The sequence below is a fragment of the Canis lupus genome, chromosome 20 (genome assembly GCF_003254725.2).
Source record: "Canis lupus dingo isolate Sandy chromosome 20, ASM325472v2, whole genome shotgun sequence".
NCBI lineage: Eukaryota > Metazoa > Chordata > Mammalia > Carnivora > Canidae > Canis > Canis lupus.
The window spans coordinates 25,708,486-25,731,653 of NC_064262.1; the positions used below are offsets into that span (position 1 = coordinate 25,708,486).

Here is a 23,168-nt window from a genome sequence, read left to right on the forward strand (position 1 = left end):
TCTATGTGGGTGGCTGACTATGGCACCACCTAACTAGCTTCCTAGTGCAGAGCAGTAGTCAGGATTTCCTGAAAGGAGTGTCCCCGATTTATACCAGTTTAGGTTTGTGGGGGAGAAAAATAATTTTTCCTCTTCCCTTCTAGGTTCTTGGCTAAAATCTCCTACAATAAAGGACAGATTAACAGGAGAAAAACAAAGAATAGCACGTATGTATTCTGTTTACAAAGAGGAGACCCAGGAAAACGAAATAACTCCCTAAAATGCAAGCCAGCCCTTAAATACCCTCTCCAGCTAAAGACAAAAGAAAGATGTTGGGGGAAGGGGAAGCCAGTTGTGGGAGGTACCCGGAGGAGGAACGCCGTAAACAAGGATAACATTGTTATGCAGATTTAAGTCCCAGGCCTTCTACCTTGATTAGAATTTCTAGAGACTTAGCCATTCCTCGCTTCCTGGTACAGAGAGGAAGACATATCTCTGAATAGAGATTTCCCTTATAAATGTAAATATCCCTTACAAAAGAGTGACTTCCACTTAGTTTTCAGAACTTTTTATCTGCTATTTCTTAAAAATAATCTGCTCAGGATAATCCTTTGCCAGAGGAGTGTTTGGGGGTGTTACAAACTGCTCCCCTGTAGATTCTTTTCTGGAAGAAATACTCAGGAAAAAAGCCAAAAACCACAGTCTTGCTGACCAACTCCCTGCAGTGTGATGAAGCAAATATCCCTCGTGGGAAGTCATAGCTCCTGGGACTTGCCTTGACCCTTGATTCTTGTTTCCTCCCATATGAATTGGGGATGGTGATATCTGCTGTGCTCAGAGCAATGAGAGGATTAACAGGTGTAAATTAGAGATAGCCCAGAAAGGGTACTGATTTGCAAACAACCGTAGGGTGATAATTACACAATTGCATTCATTTTTAAGTTGTTAAAATGTGAAAAATAGGATATATCCAAAATCATAGATTATGTGACATTGTTTTGTGTTTTGTTCATAAAGTCTAACAAAGTTTTATTTTTTTTAAACATTTATTTATTAGAGAGAGAGAGAGAGAGAGAGAGCCCTCTTGTGTGGTGGGAGGGGCAGAGGGAGGAGGAGAAAGAGGGAAAGAATCTCCAGGAGACTCCCCACTGAGCCTGGAGCTCTACCCGGGGCTAGATCCCAGGAACCTAGGACAAAACCAAGAGGTGGATGCTTAATTGACTGATCCACCCAGGTGCGCCAACAGCCTTATTTTTATTTTATTTTTTTAAAAGATTTTATTCATTTGAGACAGAGACAGAGAGATAGCCCGAGCAGGGGGGATAGGCAGAGGCAGAGGGAGCCAGCCAGGAGCCCCAAATCTAAAACAGCCTTAAGCCTTGAGTTTGTAAGTGCTCTTGTGTTACCTCCTTCCAGGAGACCACTTGCCAGTCCTCAGACTAGCTCTTTTGTTTTTCTAAATTTTATTTTTTTTAAAGATTGTATTTATTCATTCATAGACACACACACATACACACACACAGGCAGAGGGAGAAGCAAGCTCCCCATGGGGAGCCCAACGCGGGCCTCGATCCCGGGTCTCCAGGATCACACCCTGGAGTGAAGGCGGCGCCAAACCGCTGGGCCACCGGGGATGCCCGACTAGCTGTTTTCTATTCTGAATGCCGCTGACCATGACTTTATCAACCGACCCTCTGAAGAAAGGCCAACTCCCATTGAGAAACCAGACTTCCTATCTGTCAGGTGTAGTGCGTGTGTGTACAGTGGCCACAAGCCCCGCTAAGCCCCATTACCTCTTTGGGCTGGCTGAATCCTGTCCAGTGAACAGGGCAGTCAGGTTATCCTGGTTTACACGTGATTGCTGAGTTTCTGGTAGCTGGTTGACACCTTCTAATATGTCACTCAGTTGAGAGAAAAAGAAGTGCAGCCCCAGGGGCGATTTGAGTTCCCCTCCATTAGATGTCTTGTAGATTTTGAGGCTGCTCCAAAACTCCCCTGGAAAAAGAAGGTACTTTTCCTTCATGCTGCTGACTGCAGTGAGAGCCAGTCCAGCTTTACAATTGGGAGGGAGATTATCAGCTCCCAGCTTCTGTGGCCCAGGTGTCACGTAATGAGGACATTATGACCTCTCGAAAAAGTGCTGTTGACACAAATGTTTAGCACATGACATCCGTACTCATCTGAGATCTGTTAGAATGGAGATGGGTAAATCCTGGTGTTCTCTTAGATTCCTTGTTTTCTGTGGTACTGCAGCATTTTTTCACCTGATGCAAGGTGACCATGTCATTCTCTGTGCCATCATGCATGGGAAGGAAACAGTACCAGGCAGCATGCAGTCTGGATCGAATTGGCTTGGGTAGCTGAGTTCATTGACTCAGTGCTGTGGCATGACACTTGAATGAGTAGGACCTCCAGTGTTCATAACAATCTGCCATTCATCTTTTTTAAAAAAAAATATTTATTTATTCATGAGAGAGAGAGAGAGAGGCAGAGACACATGCAGAGGGAGAAGCAGGCTCCCTGTGGGGTACCTGATGGGGAATTCCATCCCAGGATCTGGAGATCACACCCTGAGCTGAGGGCAGACACTCAACCGCTGAGCCACCCAGGTGTCCCTCTGCCATTCATTTTTAACTTCTGCCACCTGGGAGGGCATGCATGTTACAGGATTGGGGGAGGTAGGAATGGAGAGGCTTGAGACATGAGCTATATTTAATTGGCCCAGAGAGTTATGAGTATATAGGGGAGTATTGAGCTAAGTCTGGCAGTCCATTCCTCCATCGTCTTACATTTTCCTTGCTTGTCCTTGTCTTCTTCCAAACCTGAGGGCTGCATCTCAGACATGCCTAGACCTGCACCATCCAGTGTGGTAACCATTAGCTACGTATGGCTATTTAATGGGACATACAAGTTAATTAAAATTAACTACAGTAGGGGTGCCTGAGTGGCTCATTTGGTTGAGCGTCAGACTCTTGATTTCAGCTCAGATCATGATCTCAGCGTCATGGGATCGAGCCCCATGTTGTTCAGGCTGGGCGTGGAGTCTGCTTGGAATTCTCTCCCTTTGCCTCTGCCGCTCCTCTGCTCTCTCTCTCTCTCAAAAAAAAAAAAAAAAAAAAAAAATCAGTAAGAAAACCCTAATTCTTGTATCACAATAGCCTTTTCCAGCACATGTACCTGCTCACTATCAAATGTTCAGTGCTGAACGAGGGCTGCTTGCCCCTGAGAAGCTCCCAGTGACTGTCCCTTACATGAACAAAGTGCAAGAATTATTGAGTGCATATACGTGAGTAAATGAGGGAAGGGATGTCACTCCACATGTGCTAGGCTTAACCTGTCCTACATCTCCTGGCCTAAGTTGATGAACCTGCTGGGGGTAATGGCTCTTTAGGCTTGGTTCTTAAAAGTTTACATGTGCCATCTACCCCCTTCTGGCTTCCTGTATTTGATTATGCTTCTCCCAGTTCTTTAGTGCCCTTGGGCTCCTCCTGCCTACAGGTCTCAGAGCAAACGTTTCACAAACCATTTTCCATCTTGTGGACTCATATGGGTTCCTCCTCCTAAGGCCATCTTTTACTGAGCCCGTCCTGTATGCTGGCTAGGGTGCTGAGTGCCTCAGGTAAATAGTTCAATGTAATCCTTGGGTTCCTCTTGGGAGGTGGTTACTACTAGAGCCTCCATGGCACAGCTGAGGCCTGCCAGGTTAAGAAGCTTGCTCCAGGTGGGCCAGCTCCCTAGAACATGGCAGAGCCATTGGTTGGTCATATCTGTACCCAAGATTCCAAAGCCACCAGGCTGGTCTGCCTTTCACTGTGCCTTCATTGCTTTCATTTCTATCAATATTCTGATTGATCTTAGAAGCATATAGGCCAGGATCCCTGGTTGGCTTGGCAGCTAAAGCACCTGCCTGCAGCCCAGGGCGTGATCCTGGAGTCCTGGGATTGAGTCCCACATTGGGATCCCTGCATTGGAGCCTGCTTCTACCTCTGCCTATGTCTCTGCCTCTCTCTCTCTGTGTCTCTCATGAATAAATAAATAAAATCTTAAAAAAAAAAAAAAAAGCATGTAGGCCTATGTATCATTTAGGAATTGCACTGGAATGATAATGCAGAGACCCTAAAATTGTAGCCTAAGCCACATTGATTTTTCTCCCAGGAAATGAAAAGTTTGGGAGAAGATAGTCCAGTGCACCTAAAGCCTATGGCAACATCACAAGTTTTCTCTCTTCTCTATCCTAGATCAGGCTGTTTGTCCTCCCCTCCAGTAGGGCTTTTAGATAGAGTTCCAGGTGGGAAGAAGTGAGAGGGAGAGAAAGGGGATAAGATCAAATGACAGCTGTCTGTCTTCTTTTAAGAAACTGTTTTGGAGGGCAGCCCCGGTGGCCCAGCTGGTTTAGCGCCGCCTTCAGCCCAGGGCATGATCCCGGAGACCCAGAATCGAGACCTACGACAGGCTCCCTGCATGGAGCCTGCTTGTCCCTCTGCCTGTCTCTGCTTCTCTCCCTCTCCTCTCTGTGTTTCTCAGTGAATAAATAAATAAAATCTTTAAAGAAAACAAAAAACTGTTCTGGAAGTTACATGCATGTGCTCTACTGGCACCTGACTGGCTGGACCTCCCTGCAAGGGAGGCTAGGACCTGTGGTTTTTGGGCTGGACACACTGCCCTGCAGTTGAAATTGGGCTGCCACCCACCAGCACAAGGAGAAGAGTGAGCACTGGATGGGCACCTGGCAGCCTGGCACCACTGCATATCTATATATCCGTTTTAGAGGTTGTGAACTCATCCCCCATGAATTTGGGCAGGTTTTCTTTTACTGACACAGAGCATAACTACTCATTTTTGTCCTTGAGGTCTGACATACCCTCTCTAGCGACAGTCAGCACTATCCTCTCTTATACAATCCCCGACAGATGTGCTTATTTATGTTACTTCCTGGTCCCTGTAGACGTTTGCGTCTCCAGGCCCTCATCAGAGGAGGATGTTCGCATCTCCAAGGTGCCCTACCTCTCCCTCAGTTGCGGGCTCTTAGGTATTTCCTTTTTCAGTGGTGTGATCATTTGTCATGGCTTGTCACCTGGGAGTTGTGTGGTAACTGTGGGTTACAGTGGGGACCAGATGAGCCTGGAGACGGAGCAGCTCGTGTAGCTGGCAGACGCTAGAGCCAGGGTGTGTCTCCTAAGCATAACCTACATGGCTGAGCTCTGCTAGTGGGACATTTTGTGCACATGCCTCCCAACAAGGCCCTGGAGTGGTATTTGTAAGACGAGCTTTGAGCTTTTTTAATGAATATATTTGCAAGTGACCAATTTTACAGAAAGGATGGTTTTTCTAACTCTGGGCTTTGGAACCACTTTTGTTTATTTGGTGTGCTCTTCATACAAAACGTATAGAGATGGTGATTGTGGAGCTGCTGCTGTAAGGATTCTAAGCTTTCTGAGAGTGGTCATCATTCAGTCATTTACTCAAAGGTCAATTTTTTTTGTATACGCAAAGTACTGCCCAAGTTACCGGCATGGCAAAACACTAAAGTGAAAAAAAGAGAAAGTATGTTGCATTTGCTTATGTTTGTTTCTGTCTGCTTAAATAATTATTTTTAAAATTTTTAATAAAGATTTTATTTATTTATTTGAGAGGGAGAGTGAGCAGGGGGATGGACAGAGGGAGAAGCAGACTCCTCGCCGCCGAGCAGGGAGCTGATATGGGGCTCGATCCCAGGACCCAGGGATCATGACCTGAGCCAAAGGCAGTCGCTTAATTGACTGAGCCACCCAGGCACCCGTAAATAATTATTTTTAATAAAATTTTAGAATTTTTACATAACCATTCTGTTTTGTTGTCTATTTCTGAGGGTTCTTGCTCCAGGAGACCATTTTCTCTTGCCACTTTCAGTGTTAGCAACAAAATGCATCAGGCAGAGAGCATTTTAAAATAATTTAATAAAATGTGGTCTTGTGTAGACAGAGACTGCTTTTGATTCCTTGTCATCTGGTTGCCCTCTTTGGAAACATCTTAAGGTTTATTATTGATCTAGAAGTTCACTGTATGTTTCTGTAAGATTATGTTGATGGGGAAACTGTGTGGGTTGAGCAGAGAAATGAGTTAAGGGTTTGATCTATCAGAACTTCCCAGCAGTGGAGAGGGAGTGTGGTGTTTTTGACTTTTGATACCGCAGCATTTGAGGGATGGAACTTGTGTTAAAAATTTTATCAGGGGATCCCTGGGTGGCGCAGCGGTTTGGCGCCTGCCTTTGGCTCAGGGCGCGATCCTGGAGACCCGGGATCGAATCCCACGTCGGGCTCTCGGTGCATGGAGCCTGCTTCTCTCTCTGCCTGTGTCTCTGCCTCTCTCTCTCTCTCTCTCTGTGACTATCGTAAATAAATAAATAAAAATAAAAAAAAAATTTATCAGCACAGGGTAGTACTGAAGAGTGAGGGAAGACTTCACCCTGTGAGGAACTCACTTATCAATACAATAAATATGCACTTATAAAACTATTCATATCACAAAGCAAGCAGTGTTTACAATTTCCATTGATCTGTTTACTACCTCTGTGTTGAGTTGGGCTATTTAGAGAGTGTCATAAACACCACAAGACTCCCTTTTAAATCTCGAATTATGAATCAATAAAGGATGCTGGTGGTGGTTGTCAGACATGTCTTCTAACATTTTTTTTTTATAGTAATGGATGTTTGTGTATACATACATGTCTAATTTTTTAAAAACCTATTAGGTAGAGGTTTACATTTTGATCCATCATCCTAAACATGAAGTTGGGCAGTGGTAAAAAGTTCAAAATGTTTGTTCGCTATCCTCTTCCTTTTGTGGGTAGGTGCAAATCTGTTGGTGGCCAGGGGCAGAGAGCTCCTCAGACAGTAGGCTGTTCGAGTTACTAGATGCGATATCACCTTGTGGAAGTCACCAGAATAACCTTGGCCAGGATTTCTTCCATAGGATATGCCCGAAAAGATGCAGATATAGGCAGTGTTGTCCCACAGACACTTGGTGTGTAGGCTAGTCCCACCCCCACCAGGTAGAAGAATGCCAGGCTTGCCTTGGGCCCTAGTGCTCTGGAGCCCTCCTCTCCTGGCTCAGTGAATTCTGTTATCCCCACTTAAAGACCTTCCCCATATAGTCTCAAGTCTCACATTTGGCTATCATCCACGTTTCTCTCAAATTCTTGCGCTGTTCCTTTTCTTCTTGGAGATGAGAATTGTAGTCTCTTCCTCCTTATGATGCTTATGTCTTCAAACTTTTTTGATTAAACTTGGTTTTATTTTATTTTTATTTTTTAATTATTTTTTTTAAAGATTTCATTTATTCATGAGAGACACCAGAGGGAGGCAGAGACATAGGCAGAGGGAAAAGTAGGGTCCCTGCAGGGAGCTTGATGTGAGACTCCATCCCAGGACCCTGACCTGAGCCAAAGGCAGGTACTCAACCCCTGAGCCACGCAAGTGTCCCTAACTTTGGTTTTACCTTAGTGAGTGTAAATATTTGTTTTTTTTTTAAATTTTTATTTATTTATGATAGTCACAGAGAGAGAGAGAGAGAGAGAGAGAGAGAGAGAGAGAGAGAGGCAGAGACACAAGCAGAGGGAGAAGCAGGCTCCATGCACCGGGAGCCCGACGTGGGATTCGATCCCGGGTCTCCAGGATCGCGCCCTGGGCCAAAGGCAGGTGCCAAACTGCTGCGCCACTCAGGGATCCCTAGTGTAAATATTTGATTTCTGTCGATATATTTTAGAAAATATTCCCAATTATATGTGGCCATCTATGTGTGTTGTCTACCCATGCACATATACACTGATACATAAAATTTAGCCTAACAGATTTTTCCCCCACTCAAGTTTACAAATATATCACCACTAACCATCAAAATCCAAATAAGGCAACAACATAATATCCATAGCTCACCGAATGGAAGAAAATAAGGTAATAAAGAGCTTTGTAGGGGCGGCTGGCTGGCTCAGTGGAGTGTGCAACTCTTGATCTCAGGATTGTGAGTTTCAGCCCCATGTTGGGTGTAGAGATGACTTAAAAGTAAAATCTTTTTTTTTTTTTTTTTTAAGATTTTATTTATTTATTCGTGAGAGACACAGATAGATGAGCAGAGACAGTCAGAGGGAGAAACAGACTCCCTACAGGGAGCCCGATATGGGACTCGATCCCTGGACCCAGGATCACAACCTGAGCCCAAGGCAGATGCTCAACCACTGAGCCACTCAGGCGTCCCTTAAAAGTAAAATATTAAGGAAAAAAGACAGTGTTAAAAAAAAATTTGCAAGCACTTCCACTTCTGTGATCTGCTAACATGGACATTAGTTTCATGCCTGGCTTAGAGAAAACCCATTTAATAAAACCTATCGTGTGATCTTGTGTGTCAGGTATAGTTCTAGGTACGAGACGCATAGTAGTGAGCAAAGCAAAGTCCCTGCCTTCTAGGGGCAGTGTTTTGAAATAAAGGAAACGTGACTGGGACACAGAAGACTTGCTTGTAGCAAGTAGAGGTAGGGAAATGAACTTTGTCCCCAGGTGTTTTTAGGTCAGTGGCTTTTTCCCCTCCATTCTTACTCATCAGTCCATCCTTTCTGTGGTGCCTACAGGGGGTGTCTGCCGATCAGATGGGGTCCCCAGATGTGGGGCATGGATCAGGTGAAAGGATTCCCCTGAGACAGAACAAAGGTGATAGCAGTCTATGGAATGCACCTCCAGGGAGTGGCAGCTGGACAATGGAGGAGAGTCTGTTGGCCAGAGTCAGTGGGTGGGGGCCTTTTTTAAAGTGGGAAGGTGAGGAGGCATGACAATATATAGACTCCTCCCTTTCTTGGTAATGGTACCTAGTTGTATGTAGTCTCTTGGTCAGTTAGGGCTCTGGATATTTCCGGTGGGTCGCTTGATGGGCCTGTGTGTTTCAGCCAGGTGGGTGGTGTCGTATATCTCCATTCCATCACTCAAGCCTGTTTGAGGATGACTCTTTACATCATGTAAGAGTTTCATATTTAAAAAAAAGTTTGATATTAGATATGATTTCCACCTGTGTACCCCTGTGAAAACAGGACAGAAGGTTCAACATTACCTGGATTGCTCGTATTTTTTTCCTGAAAATTCATCTGCAGTATATGTAGTATTCTATTATATATCTTTGTTTTAATACCAAACTCTTTTAGGTGATGTAAAGTACCCCCTGTATCTTTATACTGCAGGAAGATTTGTCTTGCTTATTTGACACTTCAGGATGTCTCTGTATTAGGGTGACCAGCCATCCTCGTTTGTCCTGGATTGAGAGTACTCCTGGGGATGGGGAATGTTCTTAGAACTAAGACAGTTGTAGACTGTCTAGGTTGGCCTGGGACCGAGTACTTTCCTGGGTTTACAGGAGTTTTGGTGCTAAAATTGGGAAAGTCTTAGGCAAAATGGGACTAGTTGGTCATCTTAGATCATATACTGGGAATGCACTGAAAAGTATAGCATGACACAAGCACACTGGTTGAAATTCTTAGAACATTTCCCACATGGTTACCTTTAAGTTAGCATTATTTTTATAAAGAAACAGGGTGTCCAAATGGTTTTGGCTGCTGATATTTTATTTCACTTCTCACATCAGTTATTTAGATGAAAAATATGATGTGACTGTGAACCACAGTGGTGCATAATTGATAAATTGACTTATATTCATGCTTTGTGCTCTACCATAAAGTAGCTTATATACCTGCATTGCAGAGAAATTTTGTAGTTTGAAGTTGAATCTCAAAGGGAGAGCTGGTTTTTTGGAGTTAAATTTCTTTAGGTTCCCAAATACCAACATCAGATCTTTAGTGTAACCTTGGAAAAAAGAAAAAGATTTTTTATTGATATATATTTCAGTTAAGTTCCTTATTAGGTGTAAAGAAAAAAAAATATCTCCAAAGTACTCCTGGAGTACTGTTTAATCATTTTCTACCTGTCTAGAAGAAATACTTGTTTCTTACAAAAAAAAAAAAAAAAAAATCAATCATTCACTGAATACTTATGGGCATCTTAACAGCATTATTTCATTTACTACTGCTGCCATCCTTCCTCTCTTCACGATAGATTTTCATCTCAATAAATTCTGAGGTCACTTTTTCCCCTTCAATAAAAACTGCACCTAGAAGGAAAACACATACACAGAAAATTGGGTAAGTTGGGTAACTACCAAAAAAAAACAGTTATTTTCTATGTCCACACTTGCCTCAAGTTATTTTCAGTTCATTTTAATTAAGGATTGCCTGTCAGCTGTTTTAAGTGTCGAATTATCGAAAGCTGAGCAATAATGGGTCCATGGGGCTAGGAGTAAATGTATTGCAGTGCTGTTGTGGATTCCCAGTCCATAGGAGGTCAGAGTGAGCATCTTATTAAAATTGTCCAGAACTAACATGGGACATGAAGCATTCCAGGCCATGTGGCTTCTGTTTGCTAACTTTTTTTTTTTTTTAAAGATTTTATTTATTTATTCATGAGAGAGAGAGAGAGGGGCAGAGAGACACAGGCAGAGGGAGAAGCAGGCTCCGTGCAGGGAGCCCGATGTGGGACTTGATCCTGGGACTCGATCACGGGACTCCAGGATCACGCCCTGGGCGGAAGGCAGGCACTAACCGCTGAGCCACCCAGGGATTCCCCCCTGTTTGCTCACCTTTTTAACTCTCCCATGTGCTTCCCATTTGGTTTTCTCTACCTGGAATTTCATCCAAGATAACACACAGGTCCCATAGCCATCGTACATACTTCTAGGAGCCTAGAGACACATGGTGGGATAAGTGAATTCCTTCTGACCTGTTTCTTCTCCTTGATGCTGGCTGCAAGTTTGACAAATGCCCATCCTATCCTTTGGGTAATTCTGACCCTCTGGCTGTCTCCTTTGTGCTTCTGTCTGTGAAAGACATTTAATGCTTCAGAGCTACCCAGGGTCAACTGAACTTGAAAACTAATTAGCAAACGTTTGAGCACTTGTTATGTGTTCAGTACAACTGCATCTTGACTTGGTAGGATTTCCAGCAAAGGAAAATTTCAGCATAACTTATATCAGTTTAATGAGGTTTCAAAATGGGGCTTTTCCATTTTCATGTAAATGTGTTAGGATTAATCAGCATCATCTAGTCATGGCAAAACAAATGGTGGTACAGTGAGGACTATGAGAACAGATAAAACTGCATTTAGAAATCCCATGTCTGTAATTTCCTAGTTCGGGGACATGTTCCTAATTTAGACTGAGCCTTGGTGTCCTCACGTGTAAAATGGTGAAGAGCCCAGTATCTATTGGAGTTATATCATCAAAAGCACATTTAACTTATACACAATCATCTCTTTATCCTCAGCCTGAATGAATGAGTGAATGAGTGAATGAATGAATGAATGATATGGATTGTTCTCTATGTTGTATAAGGTCAGGCAGGGTTGCTCAAATGGAACTAGGTATGAGTCTTGGGGATTGTGAATTCCTATATTTCCTTATAACTTCTATATTTAAGAGAATACCCTAGAGATGAGAATTTCTCCATATGGAGAAATACTAAATTTGTTCAGCATTTTAGTTGAAATAATACGAATAAGACAGCAAAGTTTGCCTGCTTTCTTACGTGGTTAACTTTGACAACAAGAATATCATCTAGATCTTAGTTTTATGGTTCAAGGGGACTTGAGAGGGAAAAAAGAACCACCAGGTGGTGCCAGCCATTTTCTAATCTAGAGAAGAGAAATACAAACCCAGCTAGGGAATCTCCATCCCATCCGGGATACCCTTAGCAATTGGGATTTCTTAAGCCATTCAGCCATCTGCCTCAGATGTAATGTTATTAAGTACATTGAAATTCTTGAGCTCTAAATCCTCTTGTAGAAGCCTCTGTCTCTGATTTGTGATTTGTCATGCTACACTTTTTTGGCCTATAGGATTTTTGTATTTACAAAGAAAAAAAAATTGCCTGTTGTGAAGAGCTGTTGTTTTTTGCACTGTTATTTCATTATGTGGTAGTGTTTAAATAAGTACTCACCCTCAGGGTAGTAAAAATTTGGGTCAGGAAATAATCGTCTTAAAATCAGTATAAACAAATTAGCTTGGTTTTTAGGAAGACGCTTCTACTCCTGGGATCTGAAGGGAGGACAAATCAGTGTTTTCCCTTTGGTTTGGAAGGGGAGAAAGAAAGTCCCAGAGGGTGAAAATGCAAGATAATTGTATTTGTCAACCCATCCATCCTTTCACAAATATGTATTAAATGCTTCCTCGGGGAGGCAATGTGGTATAATGGCGACGGCCTGAGGCCCTGCAGTCAGACTGCCTGGATTTGAATCCTAGCACCAGCATTTCCTGGCTGTCTTGCTTAGTCTCTCAGCCCTACAGTTATCCCATCTGTCGTGGGGATAATAACAGAACCTACTTTGGGGTTGTTATGAGGCTAGAAACAAAAAACACATATTTTTTACAGACTAAATGCTCAAAACATATTGGTCACCATGAATATCAGTACTTTGAGCCAGTTGGCTACTTAGGATTGATTAAAGGCCTCTCCTGGAGCTGGAGGACCCATCCCAAATTCACTGCCCTACTGTGCCCTTGGTGGCAAAGCATCGTTGACCTCTTAACAGCCTAGAAGATCCAGACCAAGATTCCATTTTGCAAATGAGGAAATGTTGCTTGGGGAGGTTAAATGCCTTGTTAAGGTCACTCAAAGGCCCAGGGGCTTCCAGCGACTTAAACGTTGCTGTAGAGCTGCAGTGTGAGAGTCTGAGGTGACATTTCCCTCTCCAGCTATTATTTCCCTGAGACTACATCACATTAGGTCTTGTATCCCAGAATGACACTAGTTTTCAAGCAGCTTCTAGTCGAAGTTAGAGATTCTAGTGAGCATCTTGAAATTAGCACTTTTGCATAACCGCTGCCTTGTGAGTGTAAGGATGGGGCTGGCGGATGCTGCATTTATAGCTGCCTTATCTCCCCTCCCCTTGCTTGGTGTGCGTGCCCACATGCCAGGTCCATTTCCCTGGGTTCCAAACTGACCATCTCAAGTACTAAATGTGGCAGTGTTCCTACTGGTTTGTAGCTCTGATGCCCAAATTTTATGAAAGGAAGATTTAAGCTTTTTTTTAGCCTGGTCATCTGCCTACTTTTCATCTTTGATGGAAGCAAAACAGCAAAGCTTACCTTTTAGTAGGTGACAGTGCCACTTCTAGAATTGAGGTGGTGGTTGTGACACTGTCTGCAGTTTGGAACCTGAGAAGGTTGTGACAGATGTGGTTGAAGCAGGTGGGGGTGAAGAGCTAAGAATCGTCCCTTGAGAGTGAAGTGAAAACCTCAGATTCTTTATCCTGGCAATGCAAAGGCATAACAAGGACAAGAAATCTGTGCAGTTGTGAATGATGTGGTTGAGATGTGTTGAGATGATGGGAGTCTGTTAGAAACTTATATTGGTTATTTTAAGATCTGATGCATTGGATGGTGATCACAGTAGCAGTAGGTGGCATTTATTGGGTGCCTATTCCGTGCCAGAAACTGTGCCAAAACTAAACATAAATTCTCTCCTGTCATCCAACGAGCTAGGTATTTTTATCCCTATTTTACAGATAAAGATAGTGAAGCTCAGCAAGGTTAATTGACATGTGTTGTAAGTAATGGAGCCAGAAATCAAGTTCAGAGTTACTCCAGGACTCATCATCTTAACTACTATGCTGTTTATCCTTCAAAATTCCACTTGGCAGGTAAAAAAAAAAGAATGTGGAGGTCTCCCTAACCTTTAAATCTGAACTGATCGTGATCTCATGTTGCCCTGGCCTGTACTTTGGAGGAAGATTGGTAAATCATAATCAAAATTACTTCATTAGAAATTGGATTTTCATGCTTTTAGAGAAGGATCTGATTTGCATTGGGAAACACACTGTAAAATAAGACTCAAGGCTTGTGTGAATTGGGTTTTCACTTCCATTTCAAGCTGCACTTTGAGAACTGGTGTTCTGGACCCTTGTTCTCCATAGTATGTCATTCAGAATGTTACTTCAGTAGGATCTTAATAGAAGATTGAATTGAAGCAGAGTTTTGTTGCGGGATTTCTCATAGCTTTTAATAGGCTAAGAAATCTTCAGATTTTCCAAGAAGGAGGGTAGAGCTTGCGTTCTTAAACACTTTTTACTCTGAGTATCTCTTTTCTCAGAACTTCTCTGTGGCTAACATTCAAATCTTACCAAAGGGGCACCTGAGTAGCTCAGTTGGTTAAAGACCTGACTTCTCAGATCATGATCTCAGGGTCATGGGATCAAGCCCCTCATTGGGCTCCACACTGAGTGTGGAGACTGCTTGAGGTTCTCTCTCCTTCTCCCTGTGCCCTCCCCCCTCCTTGTGAGCTCTAAGTCAATAGATAAATAAACTCTAAAGAGAGAGAGAGAGAGAGAGAGAGAGAGAGAGAGAGAGAGAGAGAAAGAAAAAAGAAAAAAACCACTGACCAAAAATCTCAACCTTACTATCTCTTTCACTTCAGTTTGATTGCTTCAACATGAAAAACATTCCACACAGTCGAAGTCATGGTGATGACTTATTTCATTCACCTAATGAGGATAACTGGAGCAGGGGATCCTCTGAAATCACATGCTCTTTGTACATGAATGAGCTAAATGACCATTGATTATGTATTTTGTTGGCTGTAGATATGTCCAGCTGAGAAGGTATATTAGGTATCCATGGTAGTGTAACAAGTTACCTCCACTTTTTTCAGCTTACAACAGTAAATATCTGCTTTTCAGTTTCTGTGGGTCAGTAATCTGAGCACAGCTTATCTTGGGAACTTTGGCTCAAGATTTCTGAGGAGGTTGTAGTCATAGTGTCAGGTGGGATTGCTGGCTCATCTGAGGTTTGACTGGGCTGGTGGGGGTGCTCTTCTTCCAAGATCACTTTCATGGTTGGCAAGCCGTGGTCCCTCACCACAGAGACCTCTTCACACAGTGGCTACACAATATGGCACTTGGCCTCTCCCAGAGTAAAGGATCCCAGAGGTAAGAGAGAGAGAGAACTTAAGACACAAGACATAGTCGTTTTAAACCTTACCTTTGAAATGGTATCTCATCACTTCTGCCCATTTCCTTTAGTTAGAAATGAGCCATAATGTCTCACACTCATAGGAAAAGGATTATTTAAGGGCATGAGCACCAGGAGGGTGTGATGATCACTGAGAGCCATTGGAAGGCTACTTAGCCCAGTAATATAAGGTCCTTGGATAGAGTTTTCCTGATAGAGAAGACATCTTTCAATTTTTCAGCTGTGGTAAGGAGACAGAGGACAGTTTCACAAAAAAGCTCCCACCTCCCCCTGTGAACATCATATTTCGTGGTCCAGGAGTAAACAGGGAAAAGTAAGGTGCATAAGGAAGTAAATCAGGAACAGTTGGTCTCCATGATTTTGCCCCTGGGAATCCCTGTAGGCTCTGAACCTCGTTAGAAGGAAGGAAGGAATTACAGAGAGGCATTTTGCTGTAGTCCAAATACTTTTTTTGGCAGGAAACAATATTAGGTTCAAACTACACATTTATAAAATTCTAGAGAGCACCAAAAAGAGAGCGAGAGAAAACAGGTGTGAATTTGTTTACTTGATTAAATAACCTTTTATACCTCCTCCCTTACTGGAGTATAAATTGTGGTGTTGCAAAAAGGTGCTATTGTTTATTTGCTATCTCTTAAGACACCCAGGAGGGAAAATCAGCTGCTTCCTGCTCTAAAGGAAACAGCTCTATAACTCAGGGCTGTGACATCTGTTTTGATGTTAGAGAAATGGCAATAAAAATTTGATTGAAGCAAAACCCTGCTATGGGGAGAGGTCTGGAACAGGAAATGGAAAGGTGGAATGATAAAAATGCTCACACTGATATTTAAATATTTAGCTATCTAAATATTTCATTACTGGGATTGGCTTTTTTGTGTGTCTTTATTCTTAAACTAGATAATGAACCTGTCCCTCAGGCGTTTTGAGTTGACTCATTTCAGGCCAGTAGTAATAGGGGTCATTTGTTCCACAAATGTGAAAACAACCCCTGCCCCCGAGGGAGCATATTTTATCAAGTCTGGAGGAAGTTTTGATGGTCACAATTGGTGGTGGTGGAAGGTGCTACCTTAGAGGCCAGGGATGCCATTAAACATGCACAGCATAGCCCATCACAATAAAGAATTACCCAGCCCCAAATGTCAGTGGCCTGAGTTTGAAAAACCCAAACAAAGTGCGAGATTTGGGGTTATGCCTTTACAGAACCAGACATAATAGGAGGCACAGAAGATCAACATAGAGTAGAATGCTGACAAAAACCATTCCTGGGCAGTCTGGGTGGCTCAGTGCTTTAGCGCCGCCTTCATCCCAGGATGTGATCCTGGAGACCGGGGATCGAGTCCCACGTCGGGCTCCCTGCATGGAACCTGCTTCTCCCTCTGCCTGTGTCTCTGCCTCTCTCTCTCTCTGTGTCTCTCATGAATAAATAAATAAAATCTTTTTAAAAAATTAAATAAAAGATTTTATTTATTTATTCACGGAAGACACACACAGAGGGGAATGGCAGAGACACAGGCAGAGGGAGAAGCAGGCTCCATGCAGGGATCCCGATGTGGGACTCGATCCCGGATCTCCAGGATTACACCCTGGGCTGCACGCAGCACTAAACCGCTGCACCACCAGGGCTGCCTCATAAATAAAATCTTTTAAAAAAAATTCCTGTGAAGCTAGAAGGGAAAAAAGTATAGCATAAGCACAAGAAAACCAATCAGAGTTGCTTTGTGCTTTATATTCATATGTGGTTTTTTATCATAGGTAAAATGCTCACTGTTACCAAGCAGCAGGAGTTTGGCTGGAGTTTGGGTGAGCAGCTGGTTGCACTGGCTGGATATTTTATATAAGCAAAGGACGAAAGCATATACTAGTTGTGGGATTCCCTTGTGGTGAGCTGGAGGGATAGATAGAATGGGGGTCTGACCCTGCAGGTGCATGGGCATCAGAGAATGTGGCCTCCGGGAGACATCCAGGAGCCCTGTCCTACCTCTGGAAAGCCATTGTACTCCCCTGAACCCCCAGCCCTTCCCATTTCATGGTTGTGCCCTATCTTCTTACCCTTAGCAGGCGTGGAAGCTCCAGCTGGCGCTGACCTGAGGGGCTGTTCAGCCAGCTGCCGCAGAGACTACAGAGGGCTCAGGATGGAGGTGGCAAGGCTAGGGAGGCACACATCTGCTTTGAAACTACCTTTTGCCTGCGATTATTTGTGGCCCCAATTGGCTCTCCTATCCTGCCTGTTCTCTTTGGACCTGAAGTATCTTAGTGCTTCACAAGGAAACCGATGTGATTCAGTCATCATCTTTTTTTTTTAAAGATTTTGTTTATTTATTCATGAAAGATACGCAGAGAGAGGCAGAGACCTAGGCAGAGGGAGAAGCAGGCTCCCTGTGGGGAGCCTGATGCAGAACTCATCCAGGGCCTTGGAATCATGCCCTGAACTGAAGGCAGATGCTCAACCACTGAGCCACCCAAGTGCCCCCCACCTTTTAAGATTTTATTTATTTATTTGAGAGAGCAAGAGAGCGAGAGCAAGAGAGCACAAGCAGGGGGAGCAGCAGAGGCAGAGGGAGAAGCGGGGAGCCTGACGCAGGGTTCGATCCCAGGACTCTGAGATCATGACCTGAGCTGAAGGCAGACGTTTAACCGTCTGAGCCACTCAGGCACCCCCATCCCCCAGTCTTCATTTTGAACTTCCTTCTCTTTGACCTTTCGTTGCTGTCCCTGTCACTAAGCCAGCGGAGGCAAGGAGATGCTTTGTTGAAGGGATCCTTTATGAAACTAGAAAAACTCCAGGGGCATTACCCTATGCCCGCAGAATTAGATGACTTTCTTTGTTACCACTCAGTTTTTCAGTGGATAGAGCTGTTCACTCTCCTGATAGCCATCTTGCATGTATTTGTGGGGAAGTGCTAGTGAAAAGATTGTCTTTCCTCAACTTCGTCGTGTTATATGCCGTACTTTTTACCTCCTTTTTTTTTTTAATTTTTAAAGATTTTATTTATTTATTCACGAGAGGCACAGAGAGAAGGCAGAGACACCAGGCAGAGGGAGAAGCATGGCAAAAGCCAGCAAATGAGCCTGTCCTGATGCTGGGTCCTAGGATGGAGCAGGCCGCACCCAGATTGTTTGCAGTGATGGGGACTTTAGTTCTACTCTCGTCTACATGAGGCACCAGTCTTATAATTAGAGCAGGAAAACAAGAAGCCTAATGTAATCTGTAAGGGAGAAACAGGGTGGCTGAACAGAAGGGCTGCATTCTGGTTGCAAGCACAGGGCAGAAGAGTCTATATATGGTGCAGTGGGTGCTAAAATTATAAATGTAAGTCATTAAATCTGCCAGATAATGGCTTATAAATACTTAGTGTAAAATAAGAACGTTCTTATTTACATTTAAATAGTTTGGATTTCTCAGATTTCACTATAAAAAAATGTAGTATTGATGCAAATGTTGTTTGGCAATGAGAGTAAATACACCAGACAGAGTTATTAATTTCTTATACACAGTCATCCATTTTCAAATATTGGCTTACCATGAATGGCCCTTATCATACTTATGAGTTCTGTTTGTTAAAGTGGTAAGAATCAGATACTCAGGAAGTGCAGATTCATGGAAATAGATAATGCATTGGCTTTGGGCTTAAAGGGGATCTTTTCTCCAATTGCTTGATATAATGATAGAAATTACTTGCTGATACATTTGTCATTGCTATTAAGAGTCCCTTCTGACACTGTTTTCTCTTCCTGCCAGATACATCAGAACCAATGAATTTTTAAATATCTTTATGATATAACTGTATTCTCTTATTTCCTTGAAGTGAGTAGTTACATCGTATTTTGCACCTAAGTCCCTGAACAAAAATAAAATAAATATTGTACCAAAGCGATACACCCCAAAATACTATAGACAAATTGAAATGGAATTGTAAAAAGTGTTCAGGGAAACCACATGAAGGCAAGAAAAAGAAAAGGGAGGAAAGAAAATTGGGAACAAAGGGAACACCCAAAAAATAATATGGTATACTTGAGCCATAGCACATCAATGATTTCATTAAATGCTGATGGTCTAAGGTCACCAGTTTGAAGGCTGGCATAGTGGAATGAAAACACGACTCATCTATTCACTGTCTTCAAGAAACTGACTTTAAATAAAATGATGTAGGTTGGTTCAAGGATAAAAGGTAAAAGGATGGATGGAGCAAGGTATATCCTGGAAGATTAACCAAAAGAAAGAAAAAGTGGATATATTAATATCAGAGAAAGTTGACTTCAGAGCAGATAAGTAACTGGGGAGGGGGACACATTTTATAATCATGAAAGGGTCATTTCCACCAAGTTGATGATTCTAAATATCTGTGCACCAAACAGCAGAGCTGTGTACTGTGTGAAAGAAAAACTGGTAGAGAGGAAAGGAGAAAGAGACAAATCCATAGTTCAAATTTAACACCCCTCTCTCAGCAGTTGAGAGAACAACTAGAGAGCAGACCAGCAAAGATATAAAAGAACTCAGCAACACTATCAATCATTATGATCTAATTGACATTTATAGAATACCCTACCCAACAAAAGGAGAATACACCGTTTCTTTTCAAGCACCCATAGATTATATGTCACAGAAGCCCATATCCTGAACCACAAAACCAGCCTCACTAAATCTGAAAGATTTGAAATCATACAGGATATGATCTTCAACGACCCTGGAATCAAAACAGAGATCATGAAGAGAAAGATGGCTCCATACTCCTGGGCTTCCTCTATTGTTCTTGAACATATTAAGCCCATTTAGACTTTGTGTGGTTTCTGTCTAGAATGGTCTTCCATCAGATTTTTTTCCTGGCTATTCCTTCTGAGCTCTGAATTCAACAGCAGCTCAGAAACTTCTGTAATTACCTAACTAAAGTAACCTCCACATGGCTTCTTCTTGTTACCATCTTTCTGTCTTCTCCACTCCTCAAATTTTGTATCACCCTATTATTTTCTTCTGAGTCCTCAATATCTGAAGTTGCTTTTTATTTGTTTGTTTATTCACGAGTCACTGTTACACACAAGAATAATGAGCTCCAGACAGGCAAGAATAACGTGTTTTGAGTTCATCACAGTTTCCCCAGGCCTTAGGACAGATGATGCTGAGTAAGAATTTGTTGAATGGATTGTAGATTTCTATCACCTAGCTAGCCACATGTGCTAGTTATCTAAGGATATTCTCACTACTGCAGAAAGCCACCAGGGAACTTGTGAAAGTTAGTAAGCAAGCTCTTTCCTGCATGCCAATGACAGAAAAAGAACTACCCTTTTTCTGTTTAGCTAACCTTTGGTTTCATATATTTGTTTACCCAAGTATGGGAACTCTTGTGGGATCTTGGATCGAAATAGGTTGAACGTGCTCAAAAGCTTTCAGAAGCCTGCAGGCTTAACTTGTGGAAAAAGCTTGTGAGTTCCCTAAAGCTCATTGTAATGATGAAGTAAAAATCTCACTTCAGTCTGGAATTTAAGAATAAAGATTCTTTATGTCATACAGCATAGCAAAAACTTGCAAATAGGTAAACGGTTACCAGTAGTGGTTGTGCTCATAAGTAGACACCTGAATATATACAGGTGCATTATGTGAAAGGTCATCCTCAACTTTTTTGGTCTTTCTGTTATCAGTTGGAGATGTGCATATGCTGTTGGGTAGCTTGGAGGTTTGTAAAGTAAGAGTTTTAGAAGTTGGGCAGATCTGGGTTCCAGTCCTTGCTCTGACACAGATTTTCTTATTAGGAGACATTGGAAAAATCATTCACCCTCCCAGGCCCTAGTATCTACTCCCTAAGAATGGGAATGAGAACAGCACAGCTGTAGCCTCGTTGGGAGGATTTTAAGGACCACAACAATAATAATAACACACATGTTAGCTGTTCCCTTGACACAGTCATATACTGCGTGAAAGCGGTGAGGAGGGCTCAAGCCTTGCCCACATTGCATAGAAATAACCAGACTTACATACCCAGCAGTATCCGTAATGGTGTGCCATTTTCACCAAAGTGGATAGAGACCCTAGTGGCTACATGTAAGGCAGATGACTTGCTTAATAACTTGATGGTCATGGAAGTGAATATTAAGTATCTCTTGTGTGTCTCAGATGGGACTAGGCTGTGGAGGGGAAGAAATGAACAGGAAGCTCAGGTCTTCTGTGAGAGATGGCCAGAAAGAAAAAAAAAAAAAGGAACAACTACAAAGGACATGGAAATTGCTGGAACAAAAGCTATGGGCACTTTTGTGGCATGGATAAAGGAGCTGTAGCTTTATCCAAGAGTCTCGAAGGATGAGTGACTCTTCACCTGATAAGGATGGAGGAATCTGGTAGAGGCAACCTACAAGACAGATGAGCATGGAACACCCATTCAGAGAGTTGATAGCATTTGGGTTATAAAGAATTGCCTGTAAGCTTTTTTTTGTGTGTGATTTCCCAATCCATGAGAGTTTTATTTTCAATGTGTTTAGTTTTATTATATGTGCTAAAAGCACAGTGAAAGTCTTTCACTATTGTTTTGAAGAATCTTTCTCAGCTTCTCCCTCGGCATAAGTTTTAAAGGGCTTAACCAACTTATAAGGCACAAGGACAATACAGAACCAGCTGCTTTTGCAGGCACTGAGTTGGAAGATGTCAATTCTGCCAATTAAATGTGGTGGTTAATGGATCTGCCATATGGCGTGTGCCGAAGGCTCTACAATTGTTCTCTTTCTAGCCATGCTTAAACATCCGTCCATGGGCAGACAAGAGAGGTGCTCTTGAGAAGGGGGATGGTTGGGAACATCAGAGACCAAATGGCACTGGGAGTGATGACAACAAAATGGTAAAGACCTCTTGATAAATGACAGAATGGAATCTTGCAAGGGAACATTGGCACGATATTAAAAGTAAGTCCTCCACAATTACGCCTCACAATTCAGTAAGTCTAGGCGTGGATAAAGTATGTTCATTAGAATACTGATGGTATTCTCCTCACTGTAACCTTGTGTCTCACATATGTGGGGGCATGTTTTGGATTTACCTTTTTCAGTTTCATTATCTGCAGTAAAGACTTTGAATACCTGCCACCTTTCCCTTCTTGTTTTTAAGTCAGTGTAGTTCAGTGTGGCATATTATCTGACACATATTCATGTGAGTAGGTTTTCTCCAGTAGGTGCTTTTTAAATTCTTGCTTGCCAAAAATCTTTGTGGAATTTTGTTTTGTTTTGTTTTGGCTTTCCTGCCTGAATCCAAAGACCAGGAGTCATTTAGTTCTTTGCTTCTCTCTTTTTTTTTTTTGTTCAAAAAACTTGGCATTCTTTATTATGGTTCCATGCCAACTGTCAAGGGTCAGAAGCCATTCTTCAAATCTATTTTATGGATTAAGTGTTCCATTTTGTGTACTTTGGAAGAAGAATGTCAAGTTCAACAGTGTACTTGGTTACAATGAGATGTTTTATCTTTATTCTTTTCCCCTCCACACATCCCCCCCTTCTTAAAAATATAAAGGAAATTGAACTCACTGGCTTTGAGCTTTATTTTATGCTTGTTTTAGTTTTTATAAACAGTAATGCTACTTGGTTATATAGAAATATCTCCCCAAGTGGCTTTGTTTTACCTTACATTTAGAATAGGAAGCGTTTAGCAAAGGAAAAACTGAAGCTTCTTGGGGAACATACTTGCTAGAGGTTGTTAATTAAATCAGGGGCAAGATTAAAGCAGTGTGCTGACTTCTAGCTCGGTGTCAGAAGTAAGGAACTAAAGGTCAAATTTGGGCAATGCTAGTCCACATAGCATTCATGAATTTAGAATGTAGAGTTAAATGCAGACCAGCTCCCTCATTTCACAAATGAGAGGGGAAATCACTTCAGCTCAGAGAGGTCCAATTACTTGCCTAAAGATGCACAGCCGATTATTCATAGAATCTAAATGCTAGTCTAGTGTTTAGCTTTTAAAGATACCACGTAGCTTTCTAAAACCATCAAATGTCACCCCCACTCCCCATTTTACAGGCTTATTTGCTTCAGTTCAATAATAGAAACCTTTTCATTTATCATCATTACTTGTCACATGTAGGATTCATGATAAACAATGGAAGTATTGTCATCTCTGTATTTTAATTACCCCCTAATATTGAACCTTGATAAGCTTTGGGTAAGTGTTCCAATGTTTAGTCATA

The 23,168-nt window shown here is 42.4% G+C and overlaps 1 protein-coding gene across 19 annotated transcripts in view; it reads left to right on the forward strand.

The window, feature by feature from the left end:
• The window catches only part of MAGI1 (membrane associated guanylate kinase, WW and PDZ domain containing 1), a 641,003-nt gene that overhangs the window by 176,414 nt on the left and 441,421 nt on the right, over positions 1 to 23,168 (forward strand). The window contains exon 1 of one of the 19 annotated variants that reach the window (XM_049097923.1): positions 149 to 206. The exons of the other annotated variants lie outside the window; for them this stretch is intronic. The gene's annotated coding sequence lies outside the window, so the exon portion shown is untranslated. Of the gene's footprint in view, positions 1 to 148; positions 207 to 23,168 lie in introns of those variants that run through there. 19 annotated transcript variants of the gene reach the window in all.